At 38.2% G+C, this 14,025-nt stretch overlaps 1 long non-coding RNA gene across 3 annotated transcripts in view; it reads right to left on the reverse strand.

Annotated features, from left to right (window-relative positions):
- LOC128316043 (uncharacterized) overlaps nucleotides 1-13,981 on the reverse strand; it is a 62,657-nt gene extending 48,676 nt beyond the window's left edge. Inside the window, exons 1-2 of one of the 3 annotated variants that reach the window (XR_008299425.1) lie at nucleotides 12,305-13,977; nucleotides 10,505-10,614 (exon numbers count right to left, since the gene is read on the reverse strand). This is a non-coding gene — a long non-coding RNA (uncharacterized LOC128316043). Of the gene's footprint in view, nucleotides 1-10,504 lie in introns of all 3 variants that reach the window. The other 2 variants (XR_008299424.1, XR_008299423.1) reach the window with 2 other exon arrangements.
- Nucleotides 13,982-14,025: the final 44 nt, after the last annotated feature.

Consider the following 14,025-nt stretch of genomic DNA (forward strand, 5'->3'; position numbering starts at 1 on the left):
TTAAGGAAGGCACTTGGGGTGAGCACTGGATGTTGTATATACGTGATGAATTACTAAATTCTACTCCTGAAACTAATATTATGTTAACTAACTAGAATTTAAATAAAAACTTGAAACATTAAAAAATAAATTAATAAAAAAAATAAACTTGCTGCTAAATGAACTTCAAAGCCTTATATTCAAAACCACCCTCAAACTCAATACCCAAAAAGGAAATAATAACCCAGTTAAGAAATGGGCAGAAGACATGAATAGACACTTTTCCAAAGGGGACATTCAGATGGCTAAGAGACACATGAAAAGATGTTCAACATCATTCATCATCGAGGAAATACAAATCAAAACCACAATGAGATACTACCTCACACCTGTCAGAATGGCTAAAATGAACAACACAAGAAACAACAGATGTCGACAAGGATGCAGAGAAAGGAAAACCCTCTTGCACTGCTGGTGGGAATGCAAACTGGTGCAGCCACTCTGGAAAACACTATGGAGTTTCCTCAAAAAACTGAAAATAGAGCTACTCTATGATACAGCAATTGCACTATTAGGGTATTTATCCAAAGAATACAAAAAGAAAGATTTGAAGGGGTACATGCAGCCCAATGTTTATAGCACATTATCAACAACAGCCAAACTATGGAGAAAGCCCAAATATCCATTGACTGATAAATGGATAACGATGTGATATATATATATATATATATATATATATATATATATATACATACATACATACATGTGTATACACACACACACACACACACACACACACACACACACAATGGAATATTACTCAGCCATCAAAAAGAATGAAATCTCACCATTTGCAACAACATGGATGGAACTAGAATGTACTATGCTAAATGAAATAAGTCAACCAGAGAAAGACAATACCATATGATTTCACTCATATGTGGAATATCAGCAATTCACTCATATGTTTAAGAAACAGAACAGATGAACATATGGGAAGGAGGAGGGAAAGAGAAGAGAGGGAAACAACCTACAGGAGACTCAATGATAGAAAACAAACTGAGAGTTGATGGATGGAGGTGGGTGGGAGATGGGCTAGATGGGTGATGGGTATTAAGGAGGGCACATACAATAAGGGTGTTGTATTAAGTGATTTATCACTGAACTCTACTCCTGAAGGCAATTTTGCACTGTATGTTAACTAAATAACATTTAAATTAAAAAACAAAAAACATCATGATCAGTAGTTAACGTTAGTGTTATGGTTTATGGTATACCTATTCCTTTAAATCTCTGAGTTAATTTATAAAATATTGTGATCAAAAGTTAAGAGAAGCAGAGTCAAGCAGAAGTAAATACATAAACAAAAATCTAGCATTATGTCAAGGAATACTAAAACCCTGACGCTTAGTACTCGTTTTACCAAGTTATGGAAGATGCAGCCAATTTGTCTGTTAGGATAAGTCTGGCTTAATATCCTTGCAGTCAGTTTCTCCCTTTAGCTTACTTAGTTTTTATGGCTATATAAATACACTGCTAAAATTTTAAATTATTTTGAAAACATTTTTCCTTGTCTATTAAATTAGCAAAATTTTCTTTTTAATATTGTCTAATTAGAACAAGTACTCTTGGAGTGCCCAGGTGGCTCAGTCGTTTGAATGTCCGACTCTTGATTTCAGTTCAGGTCATGATCCCAGGGTTGTGGGATCAAGCCCTGTGTCAGGCTCTGCACTGAGAGTGGAGCCTGTTTAAGATTCTCTCTCTCCCTCTGTCCCTCTCCCAGCTCATGCTCTATGTTTCTCTGAATAATAATAATAATAATAATAATAATAATAATAGAACAAGTACTTTCATATGTTGAAAAGTAAATTTGGTACACTCCCTTTTGTAAATCAAATTGACAGTATATACTAAAAGCCTTAAAAAAGGATTATTAGGTTTGCTTCTAAGAATTTATCTCAAATGCGCAATCCTAAGTACCCCAAAAATTTATGCTGAAACTACTCATCATAGCATTATTTATAGTGCAAACATTGGTAACAACCTAAAGATGCATGTGTGTTGAATTTGATTGGAATATATACAGTGAAATTTTTGCAACAATTAACATTTTAGTGTAATATTTAAAATAACATGAACTTTTTCTATGTTGTTAAGTTTTAAAAATTCAGAATATAAATATACGTGTGTGTATGTATCACAATGATCTAAAAGCAATTCTCCCTAAACTATAGACAAAGACTAAAATAAAATGCCTCAAAATATTAATAATGGTTATCATTTGAGGGTGGCACTATGTGTGGCTTTTTTTCTTTCCACTTCTCTGTGTTTATGTTGAACATGTATTACTGTTACAGTGGGGGGAAGCCTGCATGTTACTGCAAAATCGAGCAGAATCGAGGCACTGTCCTCTATACAAATCAGGAATTTTATGGGCTTTCTGTGCAAGCTCAGAAAGCTTTTATAAAGGAAATGAAGACTTTGGCAATAGGCTCAGGATAGTTGAGCCATTGTAGGAAAGTGGAGAAGTCCCTCAATTAGGAAAAAAAAGTGGGTAAGTCCCTTAGGATGGATGCTTTCTCTTCTAACACTTCATTCTTTAGAAGAAGAGCCAAAGTAGAGTTAGGTGATGGATTCCTTTTCCAAACACATAAAGGAACAAAAAAGCAACAACCATTTAGTTAGTGCTTAATATGTGCTAGGTTGGTTTGAAAGGGTGAAAAGCTAAATGTGATGAATGGGTGAATGAAAAGAAGGATGGTTACAGAATTTCACTTCCAGCCATCACCAGGACCCTGCGGTCAGATTATAGCTAAAGAGCTGGTCTTCCCACCTGTAATTCGGCAATAATCCTTGTCTCCCTTACCTCCCATTCCCATCCATCTTCAAGACTGCAGAGAGAGTGATCTTTTCAAAGAACAAACCTTCAACGGATTCCCAGTACCTCTCGAGATAAAATCTAAATTTATGGTGGCTGACAACGCCCTTTAAGATCTGGCTTTGGCTTATATCTCCAGCTTCCTCTTCTGCTTCCTCACTCCACCTTCCAGGCATTCTGATCTTCCCCAGGGTTTGACCATCTAGTCTCTTTTGTTTAGCTAACTCCTGCTTGCTTTTCAAGTCTCTGGTTAAATGTTGCCTTCATTGGGAAAATACAGCTGCCCCTACAATATGCACCTACCATAATCACTGCTTTCCTTGTCATAGCCCTTTCTGTATGTTACTAAATTCTCTGGTTTGATTGTCCTTATCAGGACTATAGGGTCTGTGAGGGCAAGGGCTAAGTCTGCCCTTCACCTTGATACCTACCATGCCTAACAGAGGAGCAACAGATGTTTACTGAATAAATGGATGAATAAGTGAGATTGTTTTATTATATCCAACTTCTCCAAAACTTTCTCTGAAGACTCACTCTCACTGATGAAAATACATATTAATATAAAGATGATACATGTTGTGATGGTCATGGTCCTGGGGATGCTTTGAGTTCTTCATTCAGCACTGTAGTCCTGAATCCTATTCTCACTTAACAGATACATGTGCATGTGTGTATATATTTCAAGAGATTTTTCAAATTAATTTTCATGCCCCTTATGGGGAAAAAAGAGACACTCTGATACATTAACCAATTGTTTCTAATCCTTACAAAAAGATATTTTCATCCAAAAATAGGGGAGTAAATATATTATAATTCATAAAATAATTATAATTTTTAAAGACATAAGAAAATAATATAATACCTTTTATAAAAGCATACAAACTACATATACAAAATAAGCTAATCACTCCCATACATAAAAGTACATATTATATATTTACATAATAGAAAGGTTGGAAGAAAATGCATCATATACTGTGATTCCTCCTGAGCATCATCACATGTAAAATACTGTTCTTGGGGCACCTGGGTGGCTCAGTCAATTGAGCAGCCGACTTTGGCTCAGGTCATGATTCTCATGGTCAGAGAGTTCAAGCCCCACATCTGGCTTACTGCTGTCAGCACAGAGCCTGCTTTGGATCCTCTGTCCCCCTTTCTCTCGCCCACCCCTGCTCTCTCTCCTTCAAAAATAAACATTAAAAAAAGGCCACTTTTCTTCCTTACACTTTTCAGCATTTCTCTTCAGAATGAGCATGTATTACTTTGTTGAAAACACCAGAAGTTATCTTAAAAAAACTTTATAATATAAAGACAAATTCGTTTATGGGTAGGCAGTTGTTTCAAATATTGTTTTAAGACAAAAGTCTAGGCATGAACATTTTTCATAGAGCACACATATATATTTAAAAATATTTTACTGGGGGTGGCTGGGTGGCTCAGCCAGTTAACTATCCGATTTCGGCTCAGGTCATGATCTCACAGTTAGTGAATTCAAGTACTGCCACGGGCTCTGTGCTGACCACTCACAGCCTGGAGCCTGTTGCAGATTCTGTGTCTCCCTCTCTTTCTGCTCCTCCTCCACTCACGCTTTCTCTCTCTCTCTCTCTCAAAAATAAATAAACATTAAAAAAATTTTTTTAATAAAAATATTTTACTGAATAGATGTAAAAATGCAAATATTTTATACTTAATAGATTCAATGACCTTTAATGTAGATGCTACTAGAAGACACTACAGAACTTAATCATCTTTATGTTTTTTACATTTTTTAAATGTTTATTTATATTTGAGAGAGACAGCATGAGCGGGGAGAGGTACAGGGAGACGGAGACAGAATCTGAAGCAGGCTCCAGGCTCTGAGCTGTCAGCACAGAGCCCGTCACAGGGCTCGAACCCATGAAACCGCGAGATCATGACCTGAGTCGAAGTTGGTTGCTTAACTGACTGAGCCACCCAGGCACCCCAAGAACTATAATCATCTTGAATCTGACTTCTCAAATATCCTCATGTTCAGAGTTTTTCATATTTCTCAAGGGAAAACAATTCTATTAAAGAATATTTCATGAAAAGTTTTGGAAAGTAAATTAATGCACATATTAATATGCCAAACACAAATAAGATGGACATTTTTAAAAAAGGATGGGTGGAGGCAATTAACCAACCATATAGGTACTGTAAGTTGATTAGGGGAGATGTAATTTGGGCAGAACTGCCTCTTTGAAACAGGCCAGAAGGAGCAGTTTCTACAGCTAGTCTGGGAAAGTCCCTCACCTGCACCACCTATCTCAATAGATCTAGGAAGTTGCTTTTTTTTGTTGGGTTTTTTTTTTTTTTTAGCTTAACAATAGGTTCAGTGATAAGCAAAGTTGCCCTCCTCCAAAGCTCCCTGAAGTGCAAAAGGACTAAGAAGATCAAAGGAGCCATTAACCACTCCCTGAACTTCAAAGGTTTCTCCTATAAGAACTCTGAGAAGCAGCTGTGAGTTTATAGATTACTTAGGGACTTCCATTACAGTGTATAAATATAACATAACAAATACCTTGGCCATCATATTCTTTTTATTTCTTTACTAGGGTTGCATTTTAGATCTTACAGTTTTGTACACATATGAAAATGAACAACAAATCAAAATATATTAAGACTAGAGACCTACACATTCCCAATGAACACAACACATTCTTAGCACTGTGCTCTCTTTTTGCTTTCTAAACCTAGCTTCTTAATGTCTTGTTTCTATATTTTCCCATTCAGAAAGAAAGTAATGAAACAACTACTTTGCTTCACATAGTTTGTGTTTTAATGCAATATTCAAACAAAATCTACAAAATCACTTACTTTTCCTGGATTGGTTTCCAGACTCAGGTCCCTAGTGATGAAAGTGTCTCTTCACTAAAGCATTTCATGCAAGCTGGCGTGACCCACAGCCCAAACAATTCAGTCAGTCATGTGCGTGCAGACTGTTGTGTTGTCATTGAACACGTCGTCTCAAAGTGGTTCATTTTAACAATAAGAACTGCATCTCTAAGTGATTTTTTTTTTACTTTTAACGAAATTATTAAAAAATTAAATTCTGTATTGAAATATCACATATATACATAAATCATAACACTTCAATACATGTCTATAAAAAGTATACACTCCTGAAATCACCAGTATTCAGATTAAAAAAAAAACAGATTATAAATATTTCCAGCACCTCAAAACTCTCTCTTTGACCCTCCTCCACATTCCTGACTTCTGATACCAACTATAGTAGCCAACAATGGCCAGACACACATAAAAACAGAGCTCTGACCCACAACCCGGAGCAACCTGCCCACCAACCCCCATCTACAGTGAACAACCCAGGAAGCCAGGCTGCTCTGATTTGGACCTGGAGGAAGCCAGAGTGCTACCTCTGCTAACAATGTGGGAATCCAAACCAACTTTTGTAACAACTGACCCCAATGACCAGGACTTGATTAATGACTGACAGCTTCTCCAGTTTTCGTCCCTGCTTCCAACTTCAGACCAATGCGAGAAAGACAAGTATGCACCCCTAGCCAATCCTGTAAGTGTTTATTTTAATAAAAAGAATCTGAAGTGAAAGACCCTAGAAGATACTACTAGATTCTTAGGACCTTTGAAGATACTTTTCTTACCACTTCTAGTGATGAGAAGTCCTATATAAATAAACGTGTTTAAAGATATTTATACCGAGAGACATTTACAATCTGAAAAGGTGTAGAGCAAGATCAATCTTTGACTCATGCATTCAGAATTATGTATTATGCATCTACCAGTAAAAAGAGAAGTAAGACACAATTCCCATCCTTAAAAGTCTTCTATTCTAGGAGTGCCTAGATGGCTCAGTTGGTCGGGCATCCAACTCTTGATTTTGGCTTAGGTCATGATCTCACAGTTTGTCAATTTGAGCCTCACTCAAACAGAGGGATTCTGTTTCCCTCTCTCTCTGCCTATCACTTGTGTGCTGTCTCTCTGTCTCTCAAAAATAAATAAATAAACATTAAAAAAAAAAGTCTTCTAAAAGAAGCCACAGAAGAGCAAAGAAGCCATGAGTAAGTTTGGTCACAGAAATCGGAAGAACTCAGAGTAGGGAGAAGTCAGTTTTGCAAGTGGTGAGAAGGTAGGCGTGTGTGTGTGTGTGTGTGTGAGAGAGAGAGAGAGAGAGAGAGAGAGAAATTAGGAATGGTGGAGGTAATGATTTTAAAAACCAGTAGCAGGATGAGCACAGATACACAGGCCAGAAAATCATCTTACACATTTTGGGTATCACAAGTAGTAGTTTGGTTCAAAGTTCACTCATTCATATATACAGTAATTATTAAATGAATGCTTTCAGTTGAAATTGTGAATGGCAAGAAATAACTTGTGCTTCAAAATAAGATGATCAAGAGCGTCTGGTCTACGCAGTGAACACAAAACATGGCCTTCCTAACATCCATTCCCCATTCTTCTTTCTAACAGAACCTCAGTTTTGTTAGTATACACCTTTCTCCCCCAACATGCATGCCTCCAAAGAAGCTCACCCACTCTTAGTCCCAGGTAGCCTAGTATTATCCATATTTAATAAGTGGGGTAAACCTAGTCTCTTTCCACTGGCTGACTCTGGAATAGCACATGAGCAATTATAACCAAGGGGGACACCAAGAGAGGTTTGCTAGAGGCTTCTGGGAAAATAACTCTGTGAGTTACCGAAAGCCTGTCCCTTCCTTTCACTGGGCATGAATCAAGAAACACATAGCCCGAAACACTTATGGCAACCGTATTATAACTAGGAAGGAAAGCAGCTTTAGGATGGAGCTGACTTCATGAAAGGCAGGAGAGAGAAAGAAACCTGGGTTCTCAAATAATATCATTGAACCAATTAACCCTAAAGTTCACCTTGTCATCGATAGTCTTTTACATGATCTAGTTCACTCCCTTATTTTCTTAAAAGCTAGATTGAGTTGGTTTTTCTGTTATTTGTGACCAAAGCACCCCAATTAGATTTGATTATTAGGCAATGGGGAGTCACTGAAGAAGTTTAAGCAAAAGACTGAAATAATCGGTTTGCATTTTTGAAACATTTATTTATTTTTGAGAGAGAGAGAGAGAGAGAGAGAGAGAGAGAGAGAGAGAGCAGGTGAGGCAGTAAAAGCAGGGGACAGAGGATCTGAAGCAGGCTCCGTGCCAAGAGTAGAGAGCCTGATGCGGATTCAGACTTATGAACTGTGAAATCGTGACCTGAGCTGAAGTAACACTGTGAATGACACTTAACCCACTGATCCACCCAGGCACCCTTGGTTTGCATTTTATGAGGATGACAGTGGCAGAAATGTTGAGGATAGATGGGTGGGATGGGAGAATGGCTAACATCTACTGAGGGCACACCATGTGCTTATATTAGTCTGAACACTTTATATATATTAATTCATTTAACCTTCCAAAACTCTATGAGGCATGCAGTATTATCCATATTTGATAAGAACAATCTGAAATTCAGAGACATTAAGTTGTCTACGATCACATAGCTAGTAAGTGGCGGAGCCAAGATTTGAACCCCAATTTTATTATCGATATTTCTTCACCTCCCCTGGTCCCAGCCATATATATCAGGAAAAGCTCATCTTACTCTCAGCCTCAAATTTGCCTCATTGATGTAAGAGTATACCCAATAACTGGGTTTCCGGTGACTGACTCAGGAATAGGCCAGTCACCCAATTCTGGTCTGGCTTCTAACCACCAATTTATGCTGTTTATTTCATTGGGCTATTGTGAGAACTAAAATGGGTTATTGCTTATGATACTTAACATATGGTAGGCCCATAATAAATGCTAGCTACTGCTGTGATGATTTTAGTCTACTATGTCAAGAAAAACTGAGGAGGGGCGCCTGGGTGGCTCAGTCGGTTAAGTGTCCGACTTCTGCTCAGGTCATGATCTCACGGTCCGTGAGTTTGAGCCCCGCGTCGGGCTCTGTGGTGACAGCTCAGAGCCTGGAGCCTGCTTCAGATTCTGTGTCTCCCTCTCTCTCTGACCCTCCCCTGCTCATTCTCTGTCTCTCTCTGTCTCAAAAATAAAATAAAAACATTAAAAAAGAATTAAAAAGAAAAAAGAAAAACTGAGGAGTGTTCAGAGGAGGAGGGCATAGGTTTGGTAGGACAGAAGCCAAGGGAAGGAGTTTCGGAAGGGCATAACAGGATCAAATGCCATGGGAAAATAAAGTGATGTGAGAGTTCAAGAGACTAATGGGACTAGCCTTTGGGACATACAAGTGACTTTTGCCGGAGAGGTGACCGTGGAAGGGTTGAGGTGGAAGCCAACTGATTGGCTAACAAGAGACTTGCACCTGAGTGCAGACTGTGGCTACCTACTACAGATTAGCAGTTTCACTGTGATGGAAAGCAGAGAGAGAAAGGATGGTAGGAGGAGTCTCCAGATGGGGTGCATTTATAAGCTTTGAGGCAACAGCCAGCAAACGTACCACTGAAAATTCAGGAGAGAGAACGATGATGGGACAGGTCCCAAAGGAGACTTGAAAGAAACTGTAAACAGTGTATCGTTCTACTTTTTACCCTAAAACTGCTCTAAAAAATAAAGTTTTTTATATATATATATAATATATACACATTTTGTATATATAATATATATTATATATAACAATATATAATATATAATAATAATATATAATTATTATATATAAAATATGTTTAAAATATATAAAATATTATATATTATATATATTATATTATATATTATTATATATTATATATAATATAATAATATATAATATAATATAATTAATATATAATATAATATAATATAATATTATATATAATATATAATAATATATTATATATAATATAATTAATATAATTAATATAATGATATATAATTATTATATTATATATCATTATATTATATATATTATATTATAATAATAATATAATATATATATTTTATATATATAATATATTATATATTTTATATATATATAAAATAAAGTTATATATATATATATAACTTTTAAAAAAAAAGGAGACTAGAGAGAGGTATTAGTCTTGAAGAATTGGGTCATCTTCTACCCTCTAAAACTGAGGGGGAAGGATATAAGGATAAGTGCAGATATAGATGCATTTATTGACACGGGGGGGGGGGTGAGAGTGGCGCAAGTGCGTCTCTGGCAGAGTTCCTTTTTCCTAGCGACGTGGAGGCAGGGGCATCTGCTGAGAAGGAGAGTGTGAAACAAGTAGTGGTCAAAGACGAAGCTAGCCTTGAAAACTGGTAAAAACAACTCTAGAGTACCGACAGCTGAGAGCATAGCTAAATTGGAGACCAAATATTTTCAATGGCTTTAATATATAGGAATATATGATTCTGCCCAGCACCTCTCACTTACCCAGGTGGAGATAGGAGAATCAGCCTGTCCCTGCCCTTGGCACGTTATGAAAGTACGAGGTTGAAAGTAACAGAAATAGTGACCATTTGCCCATAGTCCTCTCCCGTTCCTCATACTCCCCTGAGGCCTCAGTTATACAAACGAAATCTGTGCCTACAATTGGGACTGCCAAACACTGCTCTCAAAGGGACACAGCATTAAAAGAACAGAACGTCACTTCCTCAAATTCAAAGGGAAAAATCAAGTTGTTAATTAAAGCACTTTACCTGGGAATCTCGTAGTGTTCCAGGATTGCAGGTGGTAAAACAGCATCCTTATATTCATCCTTTGATTAAATTCTATAGACCTCAAATTCGATGTATCCCCTTTCTTTCATCTAGGATAAAACAAAGAACACTCATATTCAAGGCTTTATGTATAATAGATAGGATTAGTAGGATTAAGAGCCACATGGCACATAAAACTATACAAATATTTAAATTATTCAGTATATGCGCCTATGGCACATAACATGACATCCTGCTGAGTCAAGATAACTTAAAACATCTCTCTGTTATTAACATCTTCATTCCCCGTTACCTTTATGAAAACTGGCCAATAAGAGAAAAATGTCTAGTTGTTAGAATTAGGAAGGAACTTTTCTCCTTTCAAGCTAACTTAAGGAAGCTGCTTGAGGATATTGTTTCAAAATTGATGTTGGTTATTTTAGTTGATTTAATGAGGAGTTTTTTCTTCTAAAAAAAAAAAAAACTTAAGGTGTGTCCTTTCATTATTCAAAAGAGAACAAAGACAATAGTAACTAAGTGACTATTGTATCATAAGATATTGCCAAGCAATGAAAATACTAATTATCCAGATAAAAGACTGTCCCTTGTTACACTTCCCTGCTCCAAGACCATTTCTTCCTCCTTCCCATGAAGTCATTGCTCACGGAGATAGTTGCCTTTTCAATGCCTCAAAATAGGCAAACATGCCCAAAGCGCTGAAGTGAATTAATCCTATTTCTATACCTAAAATAATGCTATCACCATATCAGCATATTACTCACAAACATGAGTTTGAAAATGCTTTACAAATATAAGGACAGATTTCTTAGGGAAGTCTTCTGATGTCGATGGATCATCATTGGGATCTTAATACTGGGATGTAAAACAAGTCACTGGAGCTTAGATGTCAGAGATCCTATTAGCTTATTCACTAGGAAGGAGGCCAGAATTTACTTTGTAATTGTAAACATCCTGCACTGCTGAGAGAATAGCATAATGTAGTTAAAAGAAAAAAAAAAGAAAAGAAAACCCAATAGGTCCCCTTTTATATATTAAATATGTGAACACTAAGTGAAGAAGACTCAGTCACTGACCTCAAGTAGGTCTTTATAATTCTCATCTCTCTGAAAATAACTGTGGGACAACATTAAGTGAGCCCCTGGGTGTGGGAAAGCTCAGTGCCACATGACAATATGGAAAGAACAGTAAGACTTGGTGCCGCTCATTCATTACAGTGGAGTCGTATCTTTCTTAGGACAGGGTTATTCCACAGATACGGAGAAGCATTTTGCTAGGTAAAAATTAAACATGTCTTGGGGAATTGTGTGGAGACACTTTGGCCATTTTTTCCCCTGCACTACTTGAACAGATCATTGTTTCTTTGGCTGGCCCCCCAGGTTAAACTTAGAAACTATGTCATTTGAAAAATATGTATTGTTAAACAATGCATGTACATTTGAAAATATGGTTTTATTTTGTACTTTTTAAAAACCATCAATGGGATCCATTGTACTTATTAGTTTCTTTTACCTCCTTAGGGTGTTTAGAAGGTCTTAAGCACTTAAGACAATGTGTATTTTCTAAAAATGGCCACAGCAGTATTTCTGGTCCCACATGTTCTCTACAAACTTTGCTTCTCCCTATCCAGAAGTAGAATCTATCTCCCCTGCCTCTGAACCTGGATGAGGCTTTATAAGGGCCTGGGTAAAGAGAACGCAGCAGAATTGACACTGCATGACTTCTAAGGCAGATAAACCATAATATGCTTCCACCTGGCTCTCGCTCTCTTAGGATACTCACCCTTAGAACCTAACCCTCATGCTGTGAGGAGCCCAACCAAGTCCACATTAAGAGACCACCTGCAGAGGTCTACAGGGAGTTGAGCTGAGGTCTCCAGCCTGCAGCCTCCAGCCAGTATCAATCACCAACATGAAAGTGAAAACTTTTCAGAGGATTCCCATCTTCAGCCTTCCAGTTGAGGCCCTATGCATAAGGGAGCAGAAAAAAAGTCATACCTGCTGTGCTATCTCAATTCCTGACGCACAGAATCTGTCAGCATAATAAATGGTTGTTTTTTACCACTACCTTGTGGGCATAATTCGCAATGCAGCCATAGTACCTGGAAGTGTACCAATATATTTTATTATTAATAATTCAATATATTCTATCATATTCAATCTTTCAAACAATAACATAATTAACTATAGTATTTTGGTATCTTAAGCTTAATCATCCTGTATTGATAGACACTTAGGTGGTTTGGACTTATTTTTTCCTATTATAGACAAGGCTGAAATAAACATTTACACTCTTTGTACACAGACGCCAGTATTTCTACAAAAACCTTTAAATCAGTTTTTGTAAAAACCTATAAATGAGTTAATAAATACATGCAAGATACTTACAGCAGTGCTAGCACAGAGTAACACATTATGTTTATCACTACAGATTGAACTTCTAGATGGAACGTGATAGCTTTTCCTTGCTGTCTTTAGTGACAAGGATCCTAACAATTGCACCTAACTGCTATGCTACAGTAGAGGCCACTTTCTAGAGTTTAGATCAAGGCGGAAAAGTTGTAAACATAATCAGTCACAGATTATGTCTCTGAAAACATCCATCTGCTGCTGACATGACTAGCTCTACAAATCAGTTTTCAAAAAACTTGAGTTTGCTCCGTGGGCTGGTGAGTTACAAGAACAGAACTGCTGGAAATCACCGGTTGCGGACTACAGGGGAAAGAGCGCAGCCACATGCTCAAGTGCGTGCGGCTGTTCTATCTGCATCCGCCTGGGCAGACCACTTGGTGGAGTGACTGGGGAGAAGGTTCAGGACGTGTCTTTCCCGGTGACAATTTGTGTCACAAGTTTAGGAGTGTGCTTTACCAGACGTTGTCACTTTCTTCCACCATCTCTAACTCTTCCCCAGGCGTGCTTGCATCTGTCTAGCACTTTAAATCACATTTACCTCTAAATTCCTGGGCGGAGTGAAGGGGACAAGGAGAGAGGAAGAGGACTATCTGTCCACCGTCTCTGGTCTCAAAGGGGCAGAATAGTTAAACTTAATTCACACTGCAAACAAACCAGTTTTCAACAGCTTTTAACTTCCTGTCTCTTTCGATTTTCTCCCGTTTTGCTCCATTTTTAAGGGACTCGGGTAACCACCCTCCTTTCTCCGCCTTCCTCCCCCGCCGCTCCTCGGGTCAGGGCAAAGGTAGCACAGCTGAGGAAGAGCATTTTTAGGAGAGTGGCGTGGTCAACAAGCCACAAGCGGGCGGGCTTCGCGACAGCTCCGTGGGGGCGACGGGGTTGGGAGAGGGAGCGCCCGTCCCGCCTATCTCTCCCCGGTCCTGCGTCGCAAGCTCCGCGGGCTGAGGAGTCCCAACGCCGAGGACAGTGGACTAGGCGCCGGAGACTCCAAAGCCCTCAGCGACTTCCCCGCCCCACAGCCCCACCCATTAGCACGCAGCCTCCCCCAGAGCCCACAGGAGACACCTTCGTCCCCGCCCCTCCACAGGTCAC

Source organism: Acinonyx jubatus, chromosome B3 (genome assembly GCF_027475565.1).
Source record: "Acinonyx jubatus isolate Ajub_Pintada_27869175 chromosome B3, VMU_Ajub_asm_v1.0, whole genome shotgun sequence".
NCBI lineage: Eukaryota > Metazoa > Chordata > Mammalia > Carnivora > Felidae > Acinonyx > Acinonyx jubatus.